The sequence below is a fragment of the Giraffa tippelskirchi genome, chromosome 9 (genome assembly GCF_054371585.1).
Source record: "Giraffa tippelskirchi isolate mGirTip1 chromosome 9, T2T-mGirTip1v1.2.pri, whole genome shotgun sequence".
Lineage (NCBI taxonomy): Eukaryota > Metazoa > Chordata > Mammalia > Artiodactyla > Giraffidae > Giraffa > Giraffa tippelskirchi.
This window is the reverse complement of record NC_137283.1, coordinates 75,306,645-75,319,947: the sequence shown is the minus strand read 5'-3', so window position 1 is coordinate 75,319,947 and position 13,303 is coordinate 75,306,645. Positions and strand designations below refer to the sequence as shown.

The window sequence follows — 13,303 nt, the reverse complement described above, 5'->3', positions numbered from 1 at the left end:
ATGCAGAGTACATCATGAGAAACACTGGGCTGGGTGAAGCAGAAGCTGGAATCAAGATTGCCGGGAGAAATATTAATAACCTCAGATATACACATGACACCACACTTATTGCAGAAATCGAAGAAGAACTAAAGAGCCTCTTGATGAAAGTGAAAGAGGAGAGTGAAAAAGTTGGCTTAAAACTCACCATTCAGAAAACCAAGATCATGGCATCTGGTCCCATCATTTCATGGCAAATAGATGGGGAAACAGTGACTTTATGTTTTGGGACTCCAAAATCACTGCAGATGGTGACTGTAGCCATGAAATTAAAAGTTATGGCCAACCCAGCTAGCATATTAAAAAGCAGAGATGTTACTTTGCCAAAAATGATCCCTCTATTCAAAGCTATGGTTTTTCCAGTAGTCATGTATGGATGTGAGAGTTGGACTATAAAGAAAGCTGAGCGCCAAAGATTTGATGCTTTTGAACGGTGGTGTTGGAGAAGACTCTTGAGAGTCCCTTGGACTGCAAGGAGATCCGTCCAGACCATCCTAAAGGAAATCAGTCCTGAACATTCATTGGAAGGACTGATGCTGAAGCTGAAACTCCAATATTTTGGCCACCTGATCCGAAGAGCACACTCATTTTAAAAGACCCTGATGCTGGGAAAGATTGAAGGTGGGAGGAGAAGGGGACGAAAGAGGATGAGATGGTTGGGGGGCATCACCGACTCTATGGACATGAATTTGAGTAAACTGCAGGAGTTGGTGGTGGACAGGGAGGCCTGGTGTTCTGCAGTCCATGTGGTCTCAAAGAGTCAGACATGACTCAGCGACTGAACTGAACTCCACTGAGCTTGTATCTGTTAACCCTGTACCCCTAATTTGTCCCTGTTTCTTTCACTCTGCCTTTTGTAACAACAAGTTTGTTTTCTCTTTCCGTGAATCTGTTTGTTTTGCTTACACATTCTGTATTGTTTATATCTCCCACATATAAGTGATATACAGTATTTGTCTGACTTATTTCACTAATCATAATGCATTGTAGGTCCATCTACATTGCTGCAAATAGCAGAATTTCATTCTTTTCATGGTCACGTAATATTCCATTGTTCATTTCTCAACCGATTCATTCTCTGACGGGCAGTTAGGTGGCTTCCATGCCTTGACTGCTGTAAATAATGCTGCTACGAGCATTGAGTGCATTTATCTTTTCACGTTAGTGCTTTAATATTTTTGTATATATACTCAGGAGTCGAATTACTGGATCATGTGGTAGTTCTGTTTTTGGTTTTTTTTGAGGAACATTTATATTGTTTTCCATAATGGATGCACCAATTTACATCCTCACCAAGAGTATACAGGGATTCCCTTTACTCCATATCTTCTCCAGCATCTCTTAATTGTAGACTTTTTGATGATAGCCATTCTGACAGGTGTGAGATGATATCTTATTGTTATTTTCATTTGCATTTCTCTAATAATTAGCAGTGTTGGCCATCTGTATGTCTTCTTTGGAAAAATATCTTTTCTGGGGTCTTAGGCCAATTATTTGATTGCATTGTTTGTTATTAAGATTTCCTTTCATTCTTCATCATGTAGACTTTCCACAGAACGCCTCACAGTATGGTAACTGGCTTTCCTCAGAGCTAGCAAACAAGAGAGCAGCCCCAAGATAAAAGCCACTGTGGTTTTCTAACCTAATCTTGGAAGTGGCATCCCATTATATCCGCCATATTCAGTTTTGTAGAAATAAGTCACTAGATCCAGCCATACTCCATGGAAGGCTGTGAACACCAGGAGGTGGGAGTCTTTGGTGGCCAAGGTGATTATGATTGTGCTGGTCTAGAGGCAATAATCTGAGAACCATTGCTGTAAATAATTTTAAGTGAGTGACAGGGAAGCATGCCGCATGAAGAGGTGAAAGAAGAGGTGAGACTTCTGAGAGCTATTTCAATAATTTACATGATGAGTTTTATTTTTGTATAATTAACATTCTTTTGTGTTTTGAAAATTAGCTCTTTTTAATCAACATATTTAACAATTATGCCTCCAAGTTTTGGTCTAAACTTCCTCTATAAATGAGATATTTGAAAATAACTTTCAAGGTTATATAAAAAGATTTGTGTGGAGTTAGATTCCATTAAAGGTTTCAATACACTTTTGTCCCCTTATTTTCCATTAAGCATGTATTTAAATCGAGAGAGGCTTCAACCTAGACTATCAGAAAAGGTACTTTAAGTTTGACCACTAACAGCATTCCAAGATAAAGGCAATTGACGGTTTTAAATACATAACTACAGACATTCAACACATCTCTGTCTCTCTGAAAGCTTAGAGTAGGGTGTGAATTAGGAATATATTCAAGGACACAATAACTGTTAAAGTTGCTAAGAAGATGGACATAAAAAAATGGAGCAACATTTCATAAAATAAAGGGAAAATGATTTTAATTTACAAGTAGAAATAAGTGGCTTTCAAAGTGTGGGAAATTCATAAGTAGACTTGAATGTTATTTTAATAACATTATTTTTGCATGGGAATACATGATGTTCTAATTATTTTTTTTTTTTTGAAAGCTTGACAGTTTGGTGAGACTCTGCACCAAGAAACTATCCTACAAGCTGAGGTGGGCAGCCTGCCTCACCCTATCAGTAATGCCCACCTCCACTTCAGGAGTTGGGGACATCCAGCCTCAACAGTAGTTTCGCAGCAGCAGGGGGCAGGTCAGCCCCTCTGGCTGAGGATTCAGTTTCTTTGGCTTGCTTATGTGCTTCAGTCTGCTCTCATCTCCTAGTCATTGATTTTGGCTGACATTTAGTTCACCGTGTTATCATTTTTTTTTTTTTTAAACCATCTCCAAAAGAGAGAAAGGAGCAGAGACGCCCTAACCATTACCCATCGTGTCAGCACAGGACAGCTTCGGGTGATCTGTTTCGCAGACAGCAGCCCAGGTGGAGGGAGGTGTTTTCTTTAGCATTGCTTCAGACATCGCAATGGCACCCCACTCCAGTACTCTTGCCTGGAAAATCCCATGGACGGAGGAGCCTGGTAGGCTACAGTCCATGGGGTCGCTAAGAGTCGGACACGACTGAGCGACTTCACTGTCACTTTTCCCTTTCATGCACTGGAGAAGGAAATGGCAACCCACTCCAGTATTCTTGCCTGGAGAATCCCAGGGACGGTGGAGCCTGGTGGGCTGCCGTCTATGGGGTCGCACAGAGTCGGACACGACTGAAGCGACTTAGCAGCAGCAGCAGCAGCAGCAGACATCACAAGAATAATAGAAGAGCTAGCCCTTGTCAGAAACTGTTTCAAAGACCCGACTGTTTATTTTAACCAAGTAATTTTTTCTACCTCCCCTGCAACCAGGTGCTCCCATATTGCCATGAGGTGGATAATTAATGCTCAATAAAGTACAAATGGACATAAATTTGAAAAGATCAAATATTATTCAGAAAATCAGCAAGTGAAACCATGCAAACCATATGAAAAAAAATTAAAAAACGGCAGAGACAAGATGCATTTTTAGTTTGGCTTTACAAATGCTAATCAACTCACTTAGGGAATAGAGGTAGAAGCACTGCTTTGAAGCAACCCTAAACCCAGGTAGGATAGATTTCCATCACCTGTATCACCTGAGGGTAGATTAAGGGGCTGGTTGAATTGTAAATATTGCATAACCCTTTCAATAAGACTGAGGAAGTATTCTATTTGAGTAAGTAGGTAAGCTTAAGAGCAAGTATCGCATTATTTGAGCCATTTCTAGTTTCACCCCTGACTTCTTTTAATGTCTCCAAAAGTCTAGACCAGTATTTCTAAGGACCTAATGAGAAAACTGACAGGTGTGAACATGTTCCTTCTTCAATATTAACCTGTCTCACTTAAAGGCAGAATCACCCACATGTGGTTGTGAGATCTTTGAAGGTAGAAGTTATGTCTAATTTAGTTCTATATCTCTTATATTTTTTCCCCAAAGTAGAAAGGAGGCCAGCAGATGTAATCACGTATCCAGCTATTGAAATGATTTCATGAAGTACCTGAAGAAATGAATTCATTATTTTATAACTTCCAAATTTTAGGTTAGCATAAGATTTTTTTCTCAAAGCAAAACATTGCCCCGAAAGGATAGGAAGACAAGTATGGGCATCAGCTGGAAAGCTTGTGTTGTTGCTGTTGTTCAGTCCCTAAGTGTCTGACTCTTTGTGACCTCCTGGATTTCAACACACCAGTCTCTCCTGTCCTTCCCCATCTCCTGGAGTTTGCTCAGAATCATGTCCATTGAGTCAGTGATGGCATTTAACCATCTCATCCCCTGCCATCCCCTTCTTCTGTTGCCTTCAATCTTTCCCAGCATCAAGGTCTTTTCTAATAAGTCAGCTTTTCACGTCAGGTAGCTAAAGTATTGGAGCTTCAGATTCAGTACAGTCCTTCCAATGAATATTCAGTGTTGATTTCCTTTAGGACTGACTGGTTGGGTCTCCTTGCTGTCCAAGGGACTCTCAAGAGTCTTCTCCAGTACCACAGTTCAAAAGCATCAGTTCTTCAGTTCTCAGTCTCCTTTATGGTCCAGCTTTCACGTCTGTAGATGACTGCTGGAAAAACCATAGCTTTGACTGTATAAACTTTTGTCAGCAAAGTAATGTCTCTGCTTTTTAATAGGCTGCCTTGATTTGCCATAGCTTTCCTTCCAAGGAACAAGTGTCTTTTAATATCATGGCTGAAGTCACAGTTTGCAGTGATTTTGGAGCCCAAGAAAAAAAAATCTGTGACTGTTTCCACTTTTTCCCCTTCTATGGGCCATAGCTTCCTTGAGTTATTCAAGCCCCATCACCACAATAAGGCTATGATCCATGAAGGGGGGATGTGTTTATTGTTGGGAAAGATGACCCTCAGAACAGGTCACCACACAAGGGATAAATTGAGATATTTATTCCATGAAACAGGCATTAATCAAGCATTTCCTGTGGGCAAGTCATTGTTAGAAAACAGAGGATTAAGACACAGTCCCCGAACCCTGGGAATGTCTAAGGGCTAGACATAGCACCTGTCTCAGTCATAATTGGGTGATTTTCCATTGTCTGTTTCTTCTTTTAGTTTCAAAGCTCTGTGAGGACTGGGATCTTTTATTGTGGCAGCTAGCACAGTGACTGGACTGTCTGAGGCATCCACAGGTTCTTGCAGAATGGAGGAGTCCTTCTAAAACCCAGTGAAGGTGGTCACCTTCTCCAGTCCGTAGCCACTGTCCTCCTCCCGCAGGCCCTCATCTCTGCCTGGACCCTTGAGAGGTTCTCACTCATCTCTCAAATCTCTCACCAGGGATCCACCCCACGTCTCCTGCATCAGCAGCCTTCTTTCTCACTGCCAGTAGAGGGACCTTTCTAAAACCATGTGTGATCCTGCTTAAAATCCTTAATTTTATCTTCAGCAGGTAACAGTGGTCCTGAACTTTGGTCATGCAAATCCTTTTGAATGCTGATGAAAGCCAAGTATCATTTTCCCACTTATATGCATCTACAACACAAGATTTTGTACCTAATTTCTAGGTGGCTGTGATCTTCCTGAAACCCATTTCCTACGCCTGATAGAGGTCTAGGAACTTTACCTTAAAAATTCCAAGATAAAATGCAAACTGTTTAGTAGAACACAGGCTGTTTAGATGTCACTTCTGTGGCATCAGGTGCTACCCTCTGCCCCAGCAGTCATACCCCCAAGCTCACCTCGCACACAGCCTTACCGTGTTCTCCTAGACTCCACGTGTCTTCCTGGGATTGGTATTGTCATCTTGTAACCCCTTCACTTATCTGCTAGGCGAACTTTAATCACCCTTCACAAATAAGCTCGCATTTCACCTCTTCCAGGAAGTCTCCTTCAATAGGCCCCAATAAAAGTCATCCCTCATTTCTTTGAGTTACCTCTGGTCCTTTCACATAGCTCTGCAGTTCCTAGTCTTACTATTATAATTGTCTTACTCAGAATTATCTTGGCTCACATGCCACTTATCTAAACTTTAGAAGTATTGCTAGTACTACTAATAATAATGGCTAATATTTATCCCAGGCTTATAATTGCATAAGGCCCTGTTCTACCATTTGAGCCACCAGGGAGGCCCTATATAAATATATATATATGTAAATATATATATATATATATATGTACATACATACATATAACAATTTAAACCTCACAAAAATCTATGAGGATGGTATTATTTGTATCTGTGTTTTATAGTTGAAAAAAAACAAGGCACAGAAAAGTTAAATTTTAATTCCTTGAGTCAAGAAGTTTATCTGAAAAGCTTATTAAAATGAACTGAATTAAAAGGCAGTATTAGAGATACCAGCAAATTGCTGAAATGATACTTATAATAGCTGCCATTTGCTGAGTACCAAATGCTCTCATTGCACTTGGAAGTTAACCTTATGTCATCAGTAATATTAATCAACTTTCAGCAAGGCACATTTTAGTTTCCACCTGTAACAGTGTGGGGAGAGCACCCTCTGTTAACTCTCTGACAGAGTTTCCTATGCGATCTGAATATGGAAGAAGTGAACTTTGGGAAGACTAGGAGAGGCTGGTCTGTGGGAGAAAAATGATGAAAATGGAAGGTTCTGTAGCTTGGAGCTGTGCTCTATGCTAAGTCGCTTCAGTTGTGTCTGACTCCTTGCAACCCTATGGACTGTAGCCCTCCAGGCTCCTCTGTCCATGGGATTCTCCAGGCAAGAATACTGGAGTGGGTTGCCATGCCCTTCTCCAGGGAATCTTTCCAGGCCAGGGATCCAACCCATGTCTCCTGCATTAGCAGGCAGATTCTTTACCACTGAGTTACCTGGAAAGCCCCTGTGTGTGTGTATACTTGTTATTAAATATTTAATGAATTATTCACCCACTTCCTTTTTATGTGCTATGCTAGGTAGCCTCAGTCATACTGGACTTTATGTGACCCTATGGACTGTAGCCCACCAGGTTCCTCTCTCTATGGGATTCTCCAGGCGAGAATACTGGAATGGGTTGCCATGCCCTCCTCCAGGGGATCTTCCTCACCCAGGGATAGAACCCGCACCTCTTAGGTTTTCTGCATAGGCAAGGGGGTTCTTTAGCACTCTTGCCACCTGGTAGCTTGGAGAAGGGATGTTGAATAGGGAAGATCAATTGACCGCTCAGATTCCCACAGTAAGGAGGACCTCGGTGTGAGCATATGGTCTTACTCTGAGCTCTATAGGTTCACAAACTTGAATATTAATACTTCTAGGGGTCATCAGTTTTTAGATTTGTTCAACTTAAAATTCACCACAAACCAATATGTTAATATAGAAATTAAAATGAGACTTTATTAATTCATCATCCATTCCCTGATGTATACATGCATGAGGAGTTACATCATAACTAAAAGATGACCAGGACCACATGATTTCCCAACAAATGTTGAGTCCCTCTGCGTGCTACTCACTACACTGAGGAATGCAACAGTGATCAAAAGAGGCAAAGATCTGCGCTCACAGACATCAAACCCTGGGGTTGCATCATTATGTCCTGTATACCTGTTCTTCCATCTGCATTATAGGGACAGCGATGACAGGGAACCGGCTTGCAAGCAGTACCGTCAGCTCTCAATCAGGGTTTGCTCCTGACTGCCTGCTCCATCGCTGATCACAAATTCATGTGAGATTTAAGAAATTCTTTCTTGTCAGTTTACCTATGACAAAGGAGGCAAGAATATACAATGGAAAAGAGACAGTGTTTTCAATAAGTGGTGCTGGGAAAACTGGACAGCTTCGTGTAAAAGAATGAGATTATAGCATTCTCTAACACCATACACAAAAATCAACTCAAAATGGATTAAAGACCTAAATGTAGGGCTGGAAATTGTAAAACTCCTAGAGGAAAATGTAGGCAGTACACTCTTTGACATAAATCGAAGCAGTATTTTTTTTTTTTGATCAGCCTCCTAAAGCAAAGATAAAAGCAAGAGTAAACAAATGGGACCTAATTAAACTTAAAAGCTTTTGCACAGCAAAGGAAACAATCTACAAAACAAAAAGATAATCTACACTCAGGGAGAAAATATTTTCAAACAATTTGACAAATAAAGGATGAGTATCTAAAGTGGCTCAGATGTTAAAGAATCTGCCTGTAATGCAGGAGACCCAGATTTGATCCCTGGGTCGGGAAGATCCCCTGGAGAAGGGAATGGCAACCCACTCCAGTATTCTCGCCTGGAGGATTCCGTAGACAGACGAACCTGGTGGGCTATAGTCCATGGGATCACAAAGAGGCAGACATGACTGAGTGACTAACTTTCACTTCACCTTCATACTTCTCCATATCAAAAAACAAAACACTAATTAGAAAATGGCAGAAGAGCTGAATAGACATTTATCCAAAGAGAAAATGCAGATAGCCAGTAGGCATATGAAAGGATGCTCAACTAACCATCAGGGAAATGCAAATCAAAACCACAGTGAGACATTGCAAGTTGCTGTATAACAAAGCAAGCTCAATCTGATGCTCTGTGACCCCTAGAATGGTGGGATGAGGGGGCGGGAGAGAGGTTCAAGAGGGAGGAGATATGTGCATACTTACCGCTGATTCATGTTGTTGTATGGCAGAAACCAACACAATGGAAACCAATTATCCTCCAAATAATAAATTTTAAAAAGAACACAAGTAGCAAATGTTGACACAGATGTGGAAAAAGAGGGATCCTAGTACATTGTTGGTGGAAATGAAATAAGCTACAAGGATACTATAGGGCACAACATGGGGAATGCACTAATATTTTATAATAACTATAAATGAGTAAAACCTTTAAGAATTGTGAATAACTCCATTGCATACCTGTAAGAGTGCCGACAAATTGATGCTTTTGAACTGTGATGTTGGAAAAGACTCTTGAGAGTCCCTTGGACAGCAAGGAGATCCAACCAATCCATCCTAAAAGAAATCAGTCCTGAATTGGAAGGACTGATGCTGAAGCTGAAACTCCAATACTTTGGCCACCTGATGCAAAGAACTGACTCATTGGAAAAGACCCTGATGCTGGGAAAGATTGAGGGCAGGAGGAGAAGGGGCGGACAGAGGTTGGATGGCATCACCGACTCGGTGGACATGAGTTTGAGTAAACTCCGGGAGTTGGTGATGGACAGGGAGGCCTGGTGTGCTGCAGTCCATGGGGTCGCAAAGAGTCGGACACGACTGAGCGATCGAACTGAACTGAAGTGAATACCTGTAAGTCATATAGTATTATACATCTTGTACATATTGTATAGCTGCACTTCAATAAAATATATATACTAAAAAAAGAAATTCTTTCTTGAGGGATGCTTATTTTAACAATGTTTATACTCAAGTCTTGATCTAATGACATCCTCTTTTCTTTCTTTCTTTTTTTTTTTTTTTGGCATACCTTCTGTGTTCTGTTGCATATTTATTTAGAGTTTAACTCTCAGAGAGGCGGAAGCCTTACTTCTTTCTTTACAAGTTTTTTGTACTTCATTGCTGGTGCTATGCATCACCTACAGACCAGCTCGGGCAGAACTGTGCTCTGTACGTGTTTGCAAATTGGCAAATAGATAATTGTGTTTCTAGCTTATAATCAGAAAGAATGGATTGAAAATGCAGCTTTGGGCCAAGTCAGGAGGAACCTGAGGACCCGTATGAGTAGGAAGGTCAGTCTGTGTTTGGTAGAAAGTCGTTGCTGGTTTCAGAAAACAAGTGACATGACGTGATATGAATTTTTAGAAGGTACAGATGTCAGGACAAAATGTCAGATAGACAAGACGTAGCTTTTCTTTTTCTAAAGCTAATCCTCATTCCTGTTTCATGCCTCCATCCTTCCAGTGGGTAAAACTCAATCCCAGCTTGTTTAGAATTGTTGACTCTTTTTTCCTGGATTTCTTTGCCAAACATCTGGATTTAGTAATTTGGGCTTTTCTGGTTTCCTCTGATTTTAAATAAGGTCTTCCAGGCTAGGAGGAGAATACATCTCCTCAGATAGGTTTGTGAATATAAGAACAGAAGGGACATGGCCATATTCCTGAAGAAAGTCCAATACAGTGACCAGAGCCCAGGGTTCTTCTGCGCCCCAGCAGGTCCAAAGGCTGCACCATGGAAATGGCTGGGCAGCCTGGACTGGAGCTGGGCAGAGGGTCTAAGGCAATCTCCAGAGTCCTTAGCTGCCAGTGCAAGGGGTAGGGGTGCCTAGTGCTGGCAGGGTTCAAGTTCGAAGCCAACCTCAATGAGGCCCTCACAGACGCTGAGTTTTTGCTGTGTGCCCAAGAAGGGCTCAGAGAAATAACTGGTAGAGAGTTAGCTTGGAGTTCCCTTGCAGTCCAGAGTGCAGGACGATGCATGATCTGCTCACATTAAAGATTCCTTACATCCCTGGAGCAGGGGTACAGAATCAAGGCTCATATTCCAAGTGAATTCTTAGAAAATTCAAGAAGTCTGATGTTGTCTGTACCTAACTATGTGGCTGAAACTCTGACATGCTGCACACTTTAGAATCCAATAAACTACAACCGAGTGACTATCAAGGAAAGGTGTTTAATCAATGGAATGTTATAGCATGGCACCAACTAGGAGAGAACAGGGCAAAAGCCAAGTTCGATTTCACCAGTTAAAATGCAGTCTCAGACTAATACGACGGTAGTTATCAGAATAATTAAATGTGGAAGTAAAAGCAGAATTCTAGATGGGTGAACAAAATCTATGGACATGCAACAAATGATGTTAAATGACTATTTAATGTTGAGGCATACTAATTACCCAAATTTTCACCATCTGAGTACCCAAGTTATGGTGATGATGATGGAGAACCATGGATTGCTTAAAGGAAAATGTTCCTCAATAAAGTCGTGTTCTATAAAATGACTCCCCATTAAAACAACCTACCCACTTCGCAGTAGAATTTATCTGCACCAGTACAATCAAATCCTTTTAATAAGTCAGTCTCTCATTGGTCATGACATATTAAATATCTAATTTAAAATTTAATTTTGATGCAAATCAATCACAAACTGAAATGTCAAATTTTGCAAGATCTGATTTCATGAAGTTTTTGTGAGTAAAGTTGCAGAATTGCTCATATCATACCAGAATTATTGACAGAATGTCTTTTGCGCTATCTTAATTTTCTGTTAGAAAAATCAGTATCTAATTCAATCTACAGTGGTTGTAAGAATTGATACATAGTTGAATTATAAATTAAATTTATTAAAAAAGCACATCACTAATTATTTTACTCTAAGATAACATCTCAACTTGATGTTTTTGTTTTGTGATGTTTAGCATGAAAATTTGATATGATTCAAAGGAATTCAGTTTCACTGGCTTTTTCTAATATTGTAATGTATACCTGCTGTAGTAAATAAACTTCCATCTAAGTTTATGCAGGAAAAAAGACAGTTCCTTTGTAGACATTCTGTCCAGGGTACAAATATGCCTTAAAAGGAAGGAAATACTAGTGTGGGAGAAACAAGATCCGATGGATGGGCTGGTAAAAATTGTTCACTTATCATAAACCCTCATTGTACAATTTTACAACTGACTACTAGAAATGCAGATTCTTTTGAGATGTCACTCACATTTAACAACTCTCTAGGTTTCTTAGGGGCTTCCCTGGTAACTCAGCTGGTAAAGAATCTGCCTGCAATGCAGGAGACCCCAGTTCAATTCCTGGGTAGGGAACATCCCGTGGAGAAGGGAAAGGCTACCCACTCCAGTATTCTGGCCTGGAGAATTCCATGCACTGTTAGACTACGGGGTCGCAAAGAGTCAGACTGGACTGAGCGAGTTTCGCTTTCGGTTTCTTGGCCTGTACAATGTGCTCGATGTGTTGTCTACTTTAGTTTACCTACCCTTATCGTCTGCCTGTTTCTCTTATTTTTTTTAAATTTATGTTGTACAATGCTGTAAGCTATCTCAAAACATGTGTGCTGTAAGTGAAAAAAAAAACAAAAATCAAATACAATAGGTATTAAGGACCTTACCAGTTGTATCTGCTACAGATGATAGTTTTGAACTTAAATATAAAGAATTGGGGAAAATACAATGAAGGATAACATTTTAGAACTATTGGTTTCCAATTTAAAGCTCTGGGAGATTCAACCTTGTCTACTGCAGTGTGGCTCATGGACTTTTTCCTGGCAGCTATGGCCTGGTTAGATGATACTGTACAGCCTGACCTTGGGCTGTATTATTCTCACGGCTTCTATTCTGTCTTAGCAGCCTCGGGGCCCCTGACTGACTAAATGCAGAAAAATTTAGAATTGGTTAGAAGGCTCTCTGGTGCACTTCTGAAATCTGATAATTCTACCAGAAAGTCAGCTCAAGAAGACCATTCAGACTTCAGGGAACACAGCAATTTCTAAGTACCATTGATGAGCGAAAGCTGACCCAAAGGAGAAGCTTTGGATGGCTTTTCTTCACCTTGCTCTTAAGGGGCCCAGAACGTTTTTACTAGTGTTTTAGACTGAATTGCTCTGAGACGCTCAAAAGTAATTCTCCAAATTTTTATAACAAGGCCAAGTATATGATTTCTTTCCATTGAACCATTTTCAGTCCAAGTATATGTGGAAAATAGGGCATTTGGCTGAAAATCTGGATCTGCATGCCCCATATAATGTGGATTCTTAACTGCGTACTTCTAGCTTTCATAAGAAGTGCTTTTTCTTTAAGCCACATAACTAGTATTTTATCAGTTTCAAAACGCCTCGAGGCCCTTGCTTTTCATTAGCATTGCTTTCGAATTTCTCAGCTTTTCTTCAAGAATGGGCTTCCCTCCTGGCTCAGACGGTAAAGAATCTTCCTGTAGTGCAGGAGACCCAAGTTTGATCCCTGGATCAGGGAGATCCCCTGGAGAAGGAAGTGGCAACCCACTCCAGTATTCTTACCTGGAGAATCCCATGGACAGAGGAGCCTGGCGGATTACAGTCCACGGGGTCACCAAAAGTCAGCCATGACTGAGCGACTAACACTTTCCCTGCTTTTCTTCAAGAGTAGGACTCTCAGTACCTTCCTTGGTAATTCAGTGGTTAAGAATCCACTTGCCAATGCAGGGTGCATAGGTTCGATCCCTGATGCAGGAAGACTCCACATGCTGCAGGGCAGCTAAGCCCATGTGCCACAACTACTGAGCCCAGCCTCTGGAGTTCCCGAGCCGCAACTACTGAAGCCCATGTGCCTAGAGCCTGTGCTCTGCACCAAGAGAAGCCTCCACAAGGGGAAGGCCACACACCACAACTAGAAAGCGGCCCCCACTCCCTGCGACTGGAGAAAGCCCATATACAGCAGTGAAGACCCAGCACAGCCAGAAAAAAAGA

At 41.1% G+C, this 13,303-nt stretch overlaps 1 protein-coding gene across 1 annotated transcript in view; it reads left to right on the top strand.

Moving 5' to 3' along the window:
* ADGRB3 (adhesion G protein-coupled receptor B3) overlaps positions 1–13,303 on the top strand; it is an 822,367-nt gene that overhangs the window by 584,012 nt on the left and 225,052 nt on the right. The gene's annotated exons all lie outside the window — the stretch shown is intronic.